The sequence below is a fragment of the Peromyscus leucopus genome, chromosome 8b (genome assembly GCF_004664715.2).
Source record: "Peromyscus leucopus breed LL Stock chromosome 8b, UCI_PerLeu_2.1, whole genome shotgun sequence".
Classification (NCBI taxonomy): domain Eukaryota; kingdom Metazoa; phylum Chordata; class Mammalia; order Rodentia; family Cricetidae; genus Peromyscus; species Peromyscus leucopus.
Window position 1 is genome coordinate 32,292,200 of NC_051086.1, and position 14,753 is coordinate 32,306,952.

Below are 14,753 nucleotides of genomic sequence, written 5' to 3' on the forward strand. Positions count from 1 at the left end.
CAAGGTTTCCCATTGGCTTGAAACACATCAAGTACGTTAGATTAGTTGGTCAGCAACTACTAGGGATCTGTCTGGCTGCCTGCTCAGCACTGGGGTTACAAGCACATACCATCATTCCTGGCATTGGCGGGGAAGGGGCTTGCAAGGCAAGTACTTTACTGATTGAGCCATCTTTTCAGCCCCTAACTGTAGTTGAAAGTTTTCATGTGTCCCTCCCAGCTGTGTGGTCCCTCAGCCACTTATAAAATCATCACTCAGAAGCTTATGTTAATTTTAACTGCTTGGCCATCAGCTTAGGCTTCTTACTGACTATCTCTTACATTTTAATTAGCTCATAATTCTTATTTATGTTTACCCTTGTGGCTTGGTACCTTTTTTCAGTTCTGCCTTGTCATCTTACTATCTCTGTGTCTGGCTGGCAACTTCTGACTCAGCTCTTCCTCTTCCCAGAATTCTCATCTGCTTACTCCGCCTATACATCCTGCCTGGCTACTGGCCAATCAGCATTTTATTAAACCAGTGTATAAAGGTATTATCCCACAGCATTTCTGCTTTTCTGTCCAATCAAAAAGGTTTTAACTTTAACATAGTAAAATTATATATAACAAAACAGTCATCATTCAAGAATTACAGTTACAATATCTAGTCTATACTTGGTAAATTCAAAGAAAATTTTCTATTTATCTTGTATTTGTGAGTCTAAGGTTTCATATCTAACTTACCTTTTATCATACCCAAGGAAAATTATAACTATTAGTCCTCAACTACATCAAAGACCCTAGAAGGATATAATATTACATAAGTAAACAGGAAGTGCTTCGTAAGCAACTTCCAAAATTCTGAAAATGACAGAGATAGCTGGCTGCCTGGACAGTCACCCAAAGTTACTCTGCAATGTTGGGGCATCCATTCTTCAGACTACAGGTATAGAGTCTCTCAGTCGCTTCTTCCTGTGTCCTGTAGAATGTCTGGCAGTCTCCTCTGCGAAGCAGGAACCTAAAGGACCATTTCACCTTGTTTTGGCAAATTCAGTGGTCATTTTCCATGTTGCATGTGGTCTTGCATGTCCAGTTTATACAACATGTTATCAAGCAGTCAACACAAGGGCACTTTTTTGCCCAGTGGCTAACTTTTGCCACAAAGAAAGCAACTCCATAATGACTTTCATTAATGCCCATTATCTTCTCTGAAGTAGATTGGTGCTGCCAGGAGAAGACATGTCTCAATGTCCAGAAAGTCAAAGTTCTTAAAACATTTTAAATGCCATTTTCTGTAGATCTTTGAAGTGTTTGAAGATTACCTACCTAATTGAAACATATCTATGTATACCTAGAAAACTTAACTAACATTACTATAAGTTTGATTATCATGGAGACTATTAATCTGTATTTCTTAGTTATACATTACAATTTTAAATGAGCTATATAAACATAATACCTTAAACAAGTAGAAATATACATACAGTATAATAAAAATTAACTTTAGCAGGGGGGGGCAGTTTAATACATAGCAGACACATTCTGTAGTCAACACTTACAAGTATTAAAAAAAAAAAAAAAAAAAAAAAAAAAAAAAAAAAAAAAAAAAAAAATTAACTTTAAATTTGTAATAAACTAAAATCTATAGCAATTTAAAACATTTTACACAAGTTGTTGCTCTTTAAAAGTAGATTTAATAATCTACCCTTTTATCATATCATAGCTATATCCTATCCCCCTTTTTTTCTTTTGAAAGATGTTGACTATAACCAATAACAATTTGTAACCAATCTCTAAACAAAGACAAATATCCATAATCTATTTTTTTTTTTAGAAATGTGGGCATAGTGTTCTAGACTACTTCCTGATGACTGTGGGTGCTGGTAGTTTTATGGGGATCCTGAGAAAATTAAGAATTATGGTCAAGTCCTGACTGAGTAGTCTGTGACACTGTATTCTCTGAGCCAGTTGCCTTGAAGATGTTCTGGATGTTGGATAATCTGGAGACCTCTCAGGGTCTTCCTTGATCAAACCATATTAACCTGGAAGCAATCTACAGGTTCTCATCTTCTATGGAAACAAAAGCAGAACCTCTTTTCCAAAGCAACAAAAAATGTCCTTAGACATTGAAATCGAGATACCTTAAAAATAAACATTAATTTAACTCAGCAACTTTTACAATCAAATGTCTCTGCAGTTAAAAATCCCAAAGACAGTATAATCCAGACTCTGTGTGTGATTTCCATCTTTATGTGGCTTATTTTTTATATTACTTTTACTGTCTCCTTAAAGACTTTATTTTTAAAAACTATTTCTTTATATAACTATTTATCTTCCTTTTCCTCTGTCTTCTAAGCCTGCGTACATTTTTATGCACACTGTTTAGGGTTTATTCCATCTGAATCTGTCTTATTGTGAATCTATTGCTTTAAACTGTAGCATGACTAGGACTGAAATGGCAGCTTTGGCTGGTGGCTCCACCCACCTCAGCTTTCCAACATGGTAAAACTATGTTTACTGCCAGCTCTGGGGGAACCATGCTCATCACTGACTCTGTGAAGCAGTGGGTCTATGCCTCTATCAAAGCAGCATGTAGCCCAGAAGCCTTTTTTTTTTTTTTTAAATTCGTACTAGCAAAAGCTAAATCCACCATGTACCATGCTGTGTGGCTTTCAGGAATCTGCCATGCTGTACTCAAGCCTGTATGCTGTGAACCTGCCATACTGTAGCTCAAGCCCATACGCCACAGCATCTCTGTACCTCAGTGTCTCTATATCTCGACCTGCATGAGACATGAAGTAGAAAGGTATTTTTTTTTTTTTTGGGGACTCCATTGTGTGTTTAAAAGCCTTTTAAAAACTCTTTTAGGCCTTATGGAAATTTGAGAGCCCATGTTGGTATGTCAAATGTAGTTGGAAGTTTTCCTGTGTCCTGTCTGGTCCTACAGCCACTCAGACCCAAGTAAACACACAGAGGTTTATATTAATTATAACTGCTTGGCCATTAGCTCAGGCTTATTACTGACATAAATTAACCCATAATGCTTATCTGTGTTTAGCCACATGGCTTGGTACCTTTTCTCAGTTCTGCCTTGTCACTTAACATTTGTTACTTTGCTCTTTTTGCTGCTGATTTTTGGGTAGTCACTGATGCACACCATTAGATTTCCTCTGTCCAAGTACTTAATAGTGGCTTTTTTGGGCAGTAGTGGCACACACCTTTAATCCCAGCAGTTGGGAGGCAAAAGCACGTGGATCTCCAAGTTTGAGGATGCCTGGTCTACAGAGCAAGTTCCAGGATGGCCAGGGTACACAGAGAAACCCTGTCTAAAAACAACCAAAAACCAAAACAGAATGGCTTTTTTTTTCCTTGTTGAAATCTGATAGGCTACACTCTGGAAGCCTGTGACCTTGAGCCTTACATTTCCTACAGAATTCTTTAACAGCTCACATCCCTTCTTGATAGTTTATTATTTTTCAGGAATAAGGAACTTGGCTCAAGAGCTAATAAATTTTGTTCTAAAATCAAGATTCTAAAATGAATTCAACTGAACAACATTACCCTGCTCAAAGTCTGTTGGCCTTAGTAAGGTTGGGTATGGGGGGTGTCATTGCCATTCTCTCCATTTTGTTTCTGTTTACCTCTTACAGAGAAATTTTATCTTCTACTTTATAAAAAGTAATATCTGAGATAGAAGAGATTTGCTACCTACTGATAGTTATAATATCTTAAGGTCATTTAAATTCAGTATCTTAGCCAGGCATGGTGGCACCTGCTTTTAATTCCAGCACCCAGAGACAGAAACAGATGTATCTCTGTGAGTTTAAAGGGCAGTCTGGTCTATATGGTCAGTTCCAGGATGGCCAGGGCATACATAGTGAGATTCTGATTTAAAAAAAAAAAAAAAAGGATCTTTCATTTCTATTTTCTAAATTGCTTAAATAACTTCTGGAGTTTTTCCTAGGCCTTGTTCTCTGAATATGCCATTAAAACAAAAACAAATCTAAGGAATAGGGTGTCCTACATTCCTGCTTTATTAGGAGGCTGCTTCTTTTAAATCAAAGATGAAGCCAAGCCTGTTATTATAATAGAAATACTGTAATAGCAACACTGACTAATTTTTTCCTTTTTTCCTGTAATTTTACCACTTCCCTCCTACTAAGAAGTACTTAAAAAAAAAAAAACTACTTTTATGGGAAAAGTTGCAACTTTACTGAGCTCCACTCTCACCTCCTCCCACATCTAGAACCAAGTTTGTTTCCCTGTGGGAACTAGATGTTATGTCTTGGATATAACTTGAGAGCCCCCCCCCGAAAAATTTTTTCATGTTCTAGAACCCCCACTCCCAGAGTGGTGATGTTGTGGTGGCTGGAACTTGAAGAGATAGAGTCTAGTAGTAATGAGTTAAGTTGTAAGGGCCAATACCCCTGGAAAGGGCTTAATGCTGGTCTCCTGAAGCTAGTAAAACAGTACATTGTTAGAAAGCCAGTTCCAACCTTACATTTCTAAAGCATTTTATTCCTTCTGTACATGGCTGATTCCCCTTCAGAGTCTCTGACAAGCCAGGTAATTCTCAGTAGGACTCTGGCACAATGCTGTTTAGAACCATTCAGCCATCATCCAAAAACCTTCTGCATTATAATGTACACAGAATCAAATACCTTGTAGCAACAGAAAACAGACCAACACACTGGATAACACTAGTGCACCTTTGGAAGGGAATGTTCTGAGTCTTTCAAGTCCCCACAAATCTTCAACATAACCTGAAGTTGACTGTCCCATTATGGCTGATTTATTTAGGAGAAACTAGGATGTGCCTCGAGTTCTCTAACTCCATCTCTATTGTGTCTCCTCAGTCAGGAGCAGAGGACAGTGGCCAAATACCATGCCTGAATTTTTTCAAAGAACAAGGCCTCAATGACTGAGCAGCTTCATGGCACTTACTATGGGGCCTCTTGGGGACTTGTAGCTCACCTCTCTTACCTTCCTGATAGTGTTCCTTTAGCCAGTCTCACAACTACAATATTGTAGGTAGGCTATGCAGATTGCAAGGTTAGACCAAGTTCTTTGCTGATTAGCCAGGGATTGAAAGGTTTAACAAAAGATAGTGGATGTGGCAGAGAAGAAACTGATTCAGCACACCACAATAAAGCTTTGCTCTATTGTCTGAGATCCCTAAGAAGGTAAGAGCCAACCAGACTGGAACATTCCTTTATTGTTGGGATACAGCCACTTTAAATTTTGGAAGGAGATAAATTAATAATATACCCATTTATACTTCTAGGAATTTGTTCAAACAACAACTTCTCTTAGTTCTTGAAACAGCCATAGCGTCACTAGGGCAATATGTGGGGGAAGTCCCACCAGCAGCTTGGCACTGTTCTTAACTGCTACTCAGTACCAAATGGGCACTTTCCTCTCCAAACATATGGTTTTGATTTTCTAACAAAAGGAATCTTAGCATACATGACATTACCACATTTGCATTTATATAGTGACTCACGTTCTTGTGAAAATACACATCTTTTTGCATTCTTCCTGAGGGCTTCCTAGTAACTCATTGGTATTCTAGTCATAGTGTAGCTTATTTAACTAGCCTTCTCATTGGGTCCTTCAATACTTACTGTGTAGGAAATCAATGGTCACACTTGCTCCTAGTCACTGACTCTGGAAAGACAGTCTACATGTTTACATCTCATCCTTGCTTCACTATTCTGCCCCAGTGGGCCTGTGTCACACACTAAACTCTTTCCAAGGCAGTCTGCCCCTTAGCTTAGTTTATATTCTCATGAAAATATAAGGTCTATTCACATAGAGTTTGATAACCCTAGTTGGTGGCTATAACAAATTGCCACAGGTCTGTGACTTAAAACATCAATTTAGTATTGTAGTGTTCTGGGGATCAGAAATCAAAAATGGGTCTTACTGAGTTGTGGATGCCACAGACTGTCAAGGAAAAGCCAACACTAGTGCCCAGATGGCCTCATGAGGCACTTCAACTGTTGTTCTCAACCACCCAACTGCTCACCTGTGAACTACTACCTGAGGAACAAGATAAAGACCTATCTTGTTGAAGCCAGTGGATTGGCCCATAAAATCATTTACCCTTTCTGTTTTCTAGTTTCTGACAACCCAGGGGGTTATAATTAAAATGAGTTGAACAGAAGACAGAAGAGGAACACAAACACCATATCTTTTTCATGAGCAAGAAATAAGCATTTGGGTACATTTAAGTCACCGAGGTTTGGGATTTATTTGTTACCAACACTTGTATATCTACCTTGGCTTATAAAACATCCACTGACTTCCATACTACTAGTCAGAAGAGGCTAGGTTCCTATCAATGAATTAAAGGTAGAGTGACCAACATAATTCATTATACAACTGTTCCAGTGTGATTATTTTCAAGTATCTCTGGCTGAGTGGTAAATTATGTGGATGTTTATATAAAAAGAGAAAAATACCCTGTACCACTCTTGCTTCATGGTTTGGGCTAAGCATTCTTTCCTCCAATCTCTCTGCTTACCTCATTTCAACAATCACACTGCTATATCAGGACATTGCTGTTACTTGGACGGGTGAAGTTGTGTTGTTACCAGTCCATGTTATCATCAATAACCTTTCTGATTTTTTAGTCTTGTAACTTAGTCTTGTAATTAGGTCATAAGCATGAAACCAAGGACTTGGGAGTTTTTGTTATTCACTTGAGCTTATATAAATTCACATGCAGATAGGTGTGAGACTACAGAGATCCTGTGGACCTTTCACCTATTTCTCTTCAGTAACATCTTGTAAAATTATAGAATATTGTCATAACTAGGAAGTTAGTTGTTACAGCCCAAAGATCTTATATACTGTTTGTTCAGTTTTTCTTGCATTACTATAGATTTAGTTCTATACAATTTATTCATGCCAAGATTTGTGTCATCCAAGATACAAAACAGCCAAGTACGATCTTGCTCATTGTCATTTCTCCAAGGCCAAGCATGATCCATGGCACAAGAAGACCTCTAGTGAATAGTTGCTGAATGAATGAATTATACACTAGTGATGGTTCTAAGGCACTATAACTGAGATGCCAAACTCTGTAAGTATGAATAAGATACTTGTGACAGGCCAGAGGTAGGTTTGCAGGATAGCCATTCCACCAGTATCTGTAGTTCTATTGAATTCCCAGCTGGCATGCAAAGGAAAGGTGGTTCTTAGACCAGTAAGGGCAAGAAGTGGTATGCCACAATTTTTCATACTCTTTTAGTCAAACCTTAGATACAAATATATACCAAGCTCAAGGGAAGCTAAGGTATATTTGCCTACAGTTCTTTCTCTCCTTGCTCTTTACAAGATTCACCAAGATAGATCATATGCCCTCACCTCACTAAGGTGAGTAGAAATGATAGTGTGTCAGTTTTGGGCTGAGACCTTGAGGTCACCCAAGGATTTTGTTTCTGTTTGCCATTGGCACTGCTGCCATCCTTCATGAGTTGAGTCTCAGTTGGGTAGCAATTGGTGAAAAGAATCAGAGAAATAAATGACACAACTCTAAATTGGTCCATAGCCTGAAGCAGTGCTGCATCTGATAGCAATTTTCTTTATAAGCTACTGAGATTTGGGTGCTGTTTTCCACAAGCTTAGCCCTTGATTGCAAGGTTACTTTTACTATTACACATAGGAAGAATGAACATTTGTAAACTATAAGTGCTTTATAGACATGAGAGAAGCTGCTCCCAGGACAAAGAAGAAACAACTACTTGGAGAAGATCCATTAGGAGTTCAAAGAATAGGTGGCCAGATTGGTTGCATAACTAATGTAAGCATGCTTTCCACATGTAATGGAGAAAGGATAGAGATTGGTCAGTCAAATGTCCAGTGACAAAGCAGGAGCACATTTGCCTAGAGGCATCTTGGGAATCAAGGCCAGGTAAATGATGGAATACTGGGTCAAAACAAAACATTAAACCAGGTTGGGGGAAGTTTTCACATTGAGTAAAAATGTGGTGCTAACATCAGAAGTCTGAAATAAGTGCATTTAAAAATATTATGTAATTCATGTCACTAAGAGGCCTGTACCATCAATTGAAATCTACCTCTAAAGGATAATTTCTTTGGAGAGTTTCACTGCCTCCAACTTCTGCAAACTGAATGCAGCTTTTTTGTGGGAAGCAGCTCTCTGAACTACTTGCTGATTATTCTGCCAACAAGAATTTGGATATGTATAAATGACATTGATTTTTTTTTCCTACCTGGTTAATTGCTAGAGACTAGAAAGGTAGAAAGCTCTTAAGAGCATAGCAACTTGGGTGTGAATATCTACTTTGAGGTGTATGAATTAGTCTCTCATCACATATTGGCTACTAACATGAAACTGGCTGAAGAAAGTAAGATGATTAACACATTTCTTCAAGTAGGGATAGAGTCTAACTTTGACCCAGTTTCCCCTTAATACTTTATGAAAAGTATTGAACAATTAGGTATCAACAGACTGGGACTATAAATGCCTTCAACTTACATTCATATGTGCCAACATTTTACAAAATTTGAATTCTCTTTTCCACAAACACAATGATATATATTTAAAACATATAGTAGATACAGCACAATGATTGCTAAAACTCTTCAATATGAACCACCTAATAAAAACAATCTTTTATAGAATTATACCACCATCACATTCAAGGAATTTAGCAATTATCCTATTAGTAACCACAACTAATATAGGAGTCCTTAAAATCTAAATCTATGTGTATGTGCATGGCACTTATGCCATATAGTGAGCATGTTAAAGGGCAAACTGAGGAAGTCACTTCTTTCTTCCCGCTGTGTAGGTTCCAAGAACCCAACTTAGGTTGTCAGGCATGGTGGCATGCTCCCCTTCTGAGTCATCTCACCAGTCCCCCTAAGTCATTTTTTAAACTTTCTAATTGTCTTCTGAAGATTTTTATGGAACTTTAATCTATGATGCAACCAAGGTTTGAGGGTTCCATCTGGAGGTTAATCTGGAAAATCTCCCCCACATTTCCTTCTATATGGTTTTAACATATGGCACAGACTCGAAGAATCTGGGTAGCTAACTGGAAGGAGGCTGCATATTCTTGGCTTATCTACTGCTTTCCAGTGTTATATATGTTTTAAGTAGTATCACCTTTCAAATGAAGTCTAAAAGTTTGATTAGATTGTGTCTTAACAGTTTTTCTAAGAACACTTCATAGACACCATGCAAGGAAGCCAATAAATTGGAATCTTCCACAAGGGATATATAATGATTAAGATTTGGTTGGGGAAGTAACTGCCATGTTTCCATGGAAAAGTGCATTTGCCTAGAAATAGAGACTGGAACAGATAATTTATATGCTAATACACTGTGAGTGGTACAATCTTATGAAGTCAAGTGAGGAGAAGGGAAAAGGGTGGGGGAACTACAATGAAGTCTCCTACCAAGCTGTCCATGGCTTCATAGACAGCTTGGCTGAAAGGTCATGGAATTTAATGCACTGGGACTTGTGAACAGTGTTACTTGTAGTGGAATTTCAGTAGAATCATTGTATCTACGGCAAACATTAGAATGGTTGTTTTCTAGTGCTTTGACCTTGAAGAAATCATTGTAGGAAATAGTGATTGTTTTCTGTTATCTATAGTTGTTTTTCTGAAGAAGCTTACAGCCTTTGCCTGACTTTGGTCACAAGATGGTCCTGGCACACTTAAATGTCTTGCATTTTGAATACTGCAAATAGTGCATAATAAGGAGTAAAGTTGCAGGGGTGTGATGTTTTCTTTCTCAAAACAGATTAGATTAGGGGCTTACTTGTCTTACCCCAAAAAACAACTTTTGTGTAACAATCAATAGATATGCTCCTGCATAGCGGTTCAAGGTTCAGCACATCAAGATTTCCTCCCTGCTGCCACAGAGCCTGAGTCACATCCTGGAGCACCCTTCTTTTTTTGTTTGACCATCCCTTGTAACTCAGAACATCAACAGTTACTGTTTCTGACAAATGACTGGGGAAAGCCAGGGCTACTATGCTTCCTGTGATCCTGATCTGCTACCGCAGATCCAACCTTGGCAGGTGTAATGACAACCTTGTCAAAGGTCTATCATCTCAAGAGATAAGATGGAAGTTGGTAATGAGCATCATGTTTATCCAGGAATCAGGACCATTCTCTTCTCCCAGCCTTCCCTGCTGGCCCTTCTCCTGCACTTTGTAACTTAATTCTACTCTTGCCACTCACTGCTCTAGTTTTTTTGGAGACAGGGTTTCTCTGTGTAGCTCTGGTTGTCCTGGAACTCACTCTGTAGAACAGACTGGCTTTGAACTCACAGAGACCCACCTGCCTCCGCCTCCTGAGTGCTGGGTTTAAAGGTGTGGGCCACCATGCCCAGATTGAATTGTAGTTTGCTTTTTATTGCCATGATAAACAGCATGACCAAAAGAAACTTGGAGAGAAAAAGGTTTATTTCAGCTTATCCAGGCAGGAACTGAAACAGAAGCCATGAAGAAATATAACTTACTGACTTGCTCAGTCTGCTAATACAACCCAAAACCACCTGTTTGGGGGTGGTACCATTGTCAGGGGGCTTGGTCCTCCCACATCAATCACCAATCAAGAAAATGCCTACAGGTTTGTCTATAGGTCAGCATGATGGGGACATTCTCTCAATTGAGAATTGAGGTTTCTTTTTCCCAGATGACCCTAGGTTGTGTCAAGCTGACAAAAAAACTAACCAGCAGTGTTACCATGTGGCAATTTTTGGAAAACTAATGCAAGGAATCATGAAGTATGTTTTTGTTTGTTTGTTTGGGGGGATTTCTGACCCCACAAGCTAGGCCAGTCTTCCAAGGCCCATCTATCAGTCTGCAGTTCGATATATAATTGTGAAAAGCAGCATTCTGGTTAACAGTCACACAGAGGGTCTTAAAGCAGACTGAGTAAGTCCTAGCTATGGGACTCTGATGAAGTAAAGTTTCCTCATCTCTTAATCAGAGTTGCTTTGTGCCTGGATTCATTTATAAATTTAGTATTTTCTTTAATTGACTTTCCATGTCTTCTAACATCTTATCTGCTTTTAGGATTAACATTTTCTTTAACTGAACTTCCATTTCCTCTAACTTCTTGCCAAGACCTGAAATTCTCTCTTCCATGTCTTAATTTGTTGTTGAAGCTTACCTCTAAGGTTTGTTTGACATCTTGAGTACTTACTTTCAGTTTAACTTTAGTGTGGGTTTTCTTTAGTGATTTTTATTTCTCTCTTAAATTCTACTTTCCTGTCTTGAAATTTTTTCACCATTTCATTCAACTCTTTTGTTTTACAGCATTCATTAAAACATTTAATCATATTCTCTTCATGGTCCTCAAGCATATTCATAACTATGCTGAAGTCCTGTATTTCAGCTAAACTGCTTTCTTCAGGACCTACTACAATAAGGTTGCTAGCTTCTAGAGAAGGTATATTGTCTTGGCTCTAAGTATCTGGAGTTAGGATGGTTGAAGTGTTTCTTTGCATAGGTATCTGGTCTCCTCTTTGCTGGGTGGGTATTCTGTTTTTGCTGCTGTTGTCCACTCTGGATCCTAAGTGTGGTGGCTGTGGGGTCCCTGGCAGAATGTTTCTGTGGGTCAGCAGGTGTCACAAATGAACAGAGCTAGGCTGGGAAGGCTGAAAGGAGTATTGGGAAAGAACTAGGACCAACCTGTTCTGCATCAAGAGTAAGAGTTCCCAGAGAATGGAGGTGGGGTGGAAAGAGGGGAAGGACAAAGGATAATGACGGTCACTTGCCTGAGTCTCAGCCTACTGTATACACTTTCATATTGAGACAGTGTGATTTATCTCATGCAAAAAAAGAGATTATAGCCAGAACTCATATTTATGCTACTTTGCACTTGCATTTTCTATGATGTTCTCAATAGCAATGTAAGGTAGCTCCTTTCTTAAGAACTTCATTTTATAGAAGAGGAACTGAAATTTGCACTTCATGGTAGGTATGTGTTGAGGTGAACATTAGACTCTCATCTTCCAGTCTCTGGCTTAATGCAAGACCACCACAGGGCACCGGGCACTCTTCACCCTTCTCTTTACCCCAGCTGAAGAAGGCAATCCAGAGTGGCTCAAAATACTCCTTTCCTAAACTGTTCCTTTTGTTAACTTATTGGGACCTTCTACTAGGGCCACTTAGGTCTTTCAAAGTGGCATTAAAAACAAAGACAAAAAAAGCTGCTGATGTAGAAACTGTTGCTATCAGATAAATTTACAATTCTTTATTAAAAAACAAACAAACAAACAAACCAATAACCATTTACTAAGCTCTATGTATTTCACCTTGTTAAGAGGCACAACAAGACCAAAACACAAGTTCCTATATCTATAAACCATATTGGAAGACAAGATTTAAATACACAAAAGCCATCTAAGAGTGATCCAGAAAGAAAAGTAGATAGTAAGTTGAGTTTACAAAGTGAATTTCAGGATAGCCAGAGCTGTTATACAGAGAAACCCTGTCTCAAAAACAAACAAACAAACAAACAAAAAAAACAAAGCAAATAATAATAATAAATATCCTGCAATGAGTTTGCTCATCTGTGGGATCCTAGAATTTAATAAAGTTATCCTAAAAATTCCTTCTTTAAAATAAATGACTAACTAGAGCTTTCATTTTGTATAACACAGCATCACAACTCTTCTCATTTTTATAAAATTATGCACAGGCTACTTTTCTAATCGGCAAATGAGGAAACCTGGGCACAGAGAGGGAGGGGTAAGAGTCTGTCCATGGGTACAAAGCTTTGTAGTATGGTAGCATTTGAACTCAAGCCTGTTCTTGCACTCTTTGCCATAGCTGCTCCTGTGCAGGATAGACGCCTGCTTCCTCAAATTTCCTTACTTTTTAATGGGAAGATTTATGTTGTTTTGTTCTTGGAATACCTATTTTCTGTTTTCCATTGTTCCACAAATTTGGTCCTCTTGGTTCAGATTTCTTCAATGTGCAATCAATTTTCTAACATTTTCTTGGCTGCATTCTATTCTGTAGCAATTTTCTTTTTATTGGAAGGAGTAAAACTCACTCATATTTTAAGTCTGGCCTCTTCCTAGATACCCCATGCCTTTTCTTATAATTTGCCAAGTTAAATCATCAGCATTCTATAGCTCTCTTTTCTACTCCTCTTTCTTAGTTTTGATCCCATAGCCTCTTCATGGGAGATTTCCACACAGTGAATCACTAGAACCCAAGTTTCTTCTATGACTGCTCCAGTCTCCTATGTACCGAGGGCTGCTCACTTTTCCAACCCCTCTCTGGCTATTACTGTGGCTATTGTGGATCTGAGGAATGCACAAAGGGATTAGACCAGGGACCGCTATGTAGAGAGAATTTCAAGACAGGCAAGAAAGAAGTATCAACTACACAGTAAAGTTTCAAGGACAATGACATTTAAGTTGGTAATAAAGTCTGATAACTTCAGGAAATGGAGGAGAGGGAATATCTAAGCTGAAAGGAGCTGGGTCCCAAGTCTTTGGGGGCCTCAGGCCAACAGTCTCTGGTCTCTTCCCTGAGATGAACTGCCTGAGCTGTTCCCAATATTGACAAACTCCAGAAAAGGCAAGCTCTCTCCACCCCCGGCCGCCTCTAGTATTCCCCTGCAGTTGCAGCTGAGGAACTCTGATCCATTTGATATATTACCCACTTCTCTACTGAAATCCCAGATGTTTTCAACCACTCAAAAAAGCATGTCAGAATGCAAGCAAGGAAGCCTAATAAGCCCAATCATGACTTCAAATAGTCTGACTTTTTTAGTAGGGTAGATCATCTGAAAAAGTCAGCTCTTTAATTTTTCCTAGGAATAAATCAGTGGTCACAGACACACACCAACTTATCAGTGAGAACACTGTGAAGTAGCAGGTACTGTGGTAGATTGGACTTTTATGAAGCCTGTGGCCTTCCCACCCCCCAAACTGGACTACTGAGCCACTTTTAACTTACATTTTTCCATTGTTCTGAAGGAGCTTAGTGTTTGCTCTGAAAGGGATGATATATTAACAACATATTTGTCTTAAAGACAGAAAAGAATGTAGCACATATCTAACAAAAATCAGAGATTGTCCGGGGAAGATTAGAGATGTATTTCTCTATATCCTTAATAAATATTATTACTTAAAACACTAACCACTTAAATACTTTCAACAAGTAAAAATGGTTATTCTGGCTTTAAAAAAAACACTTCAAAATAGATAAAGGATTACAAGGTTTTAAGTTTGTTGACATTTGAAATTTTCTCCAAATTTCAAATGTTTTAGAGAGGCACAGGGAAGTGATTTGGTCAGGGTACATGATGCACTGGTCACTGGAATTAGGATCAGAACCGAGCTCTTGAATTTAAGAATCAGAACCAGCTCAGAATTTAAGAAGCACAACTAACCCACTTGAGTTTGGTTGTACTTGAAGTAAAGGGTGTATTTCTCTCAAACCTGAGGTACTTTCCTTCAAGACTGTTGGTGATGAACTTTGTCCCAAGAGATAGTCTAATTAATTTTATACCTCTCTACACACTTCTTTACATTAGCACTTTTTTCATTTTTATTTTGTCAATTTCTGAGAATGTTTCCCCACTTCATGTGACCTAAAATGTCCTGAAGGCAAAGCATGTGTCTATCTCTGATGGTGCTCCTTGATTGGTTCCCTCTCCTACCTTCCCGCTTTGTACCCTTCTCCCACACAAGAAGAAACCCAGTATTGGAAAACTCAGTCTCTTGACTCAAGGCTTCAATTACTCATAGTGTATTACTAGGGCAAC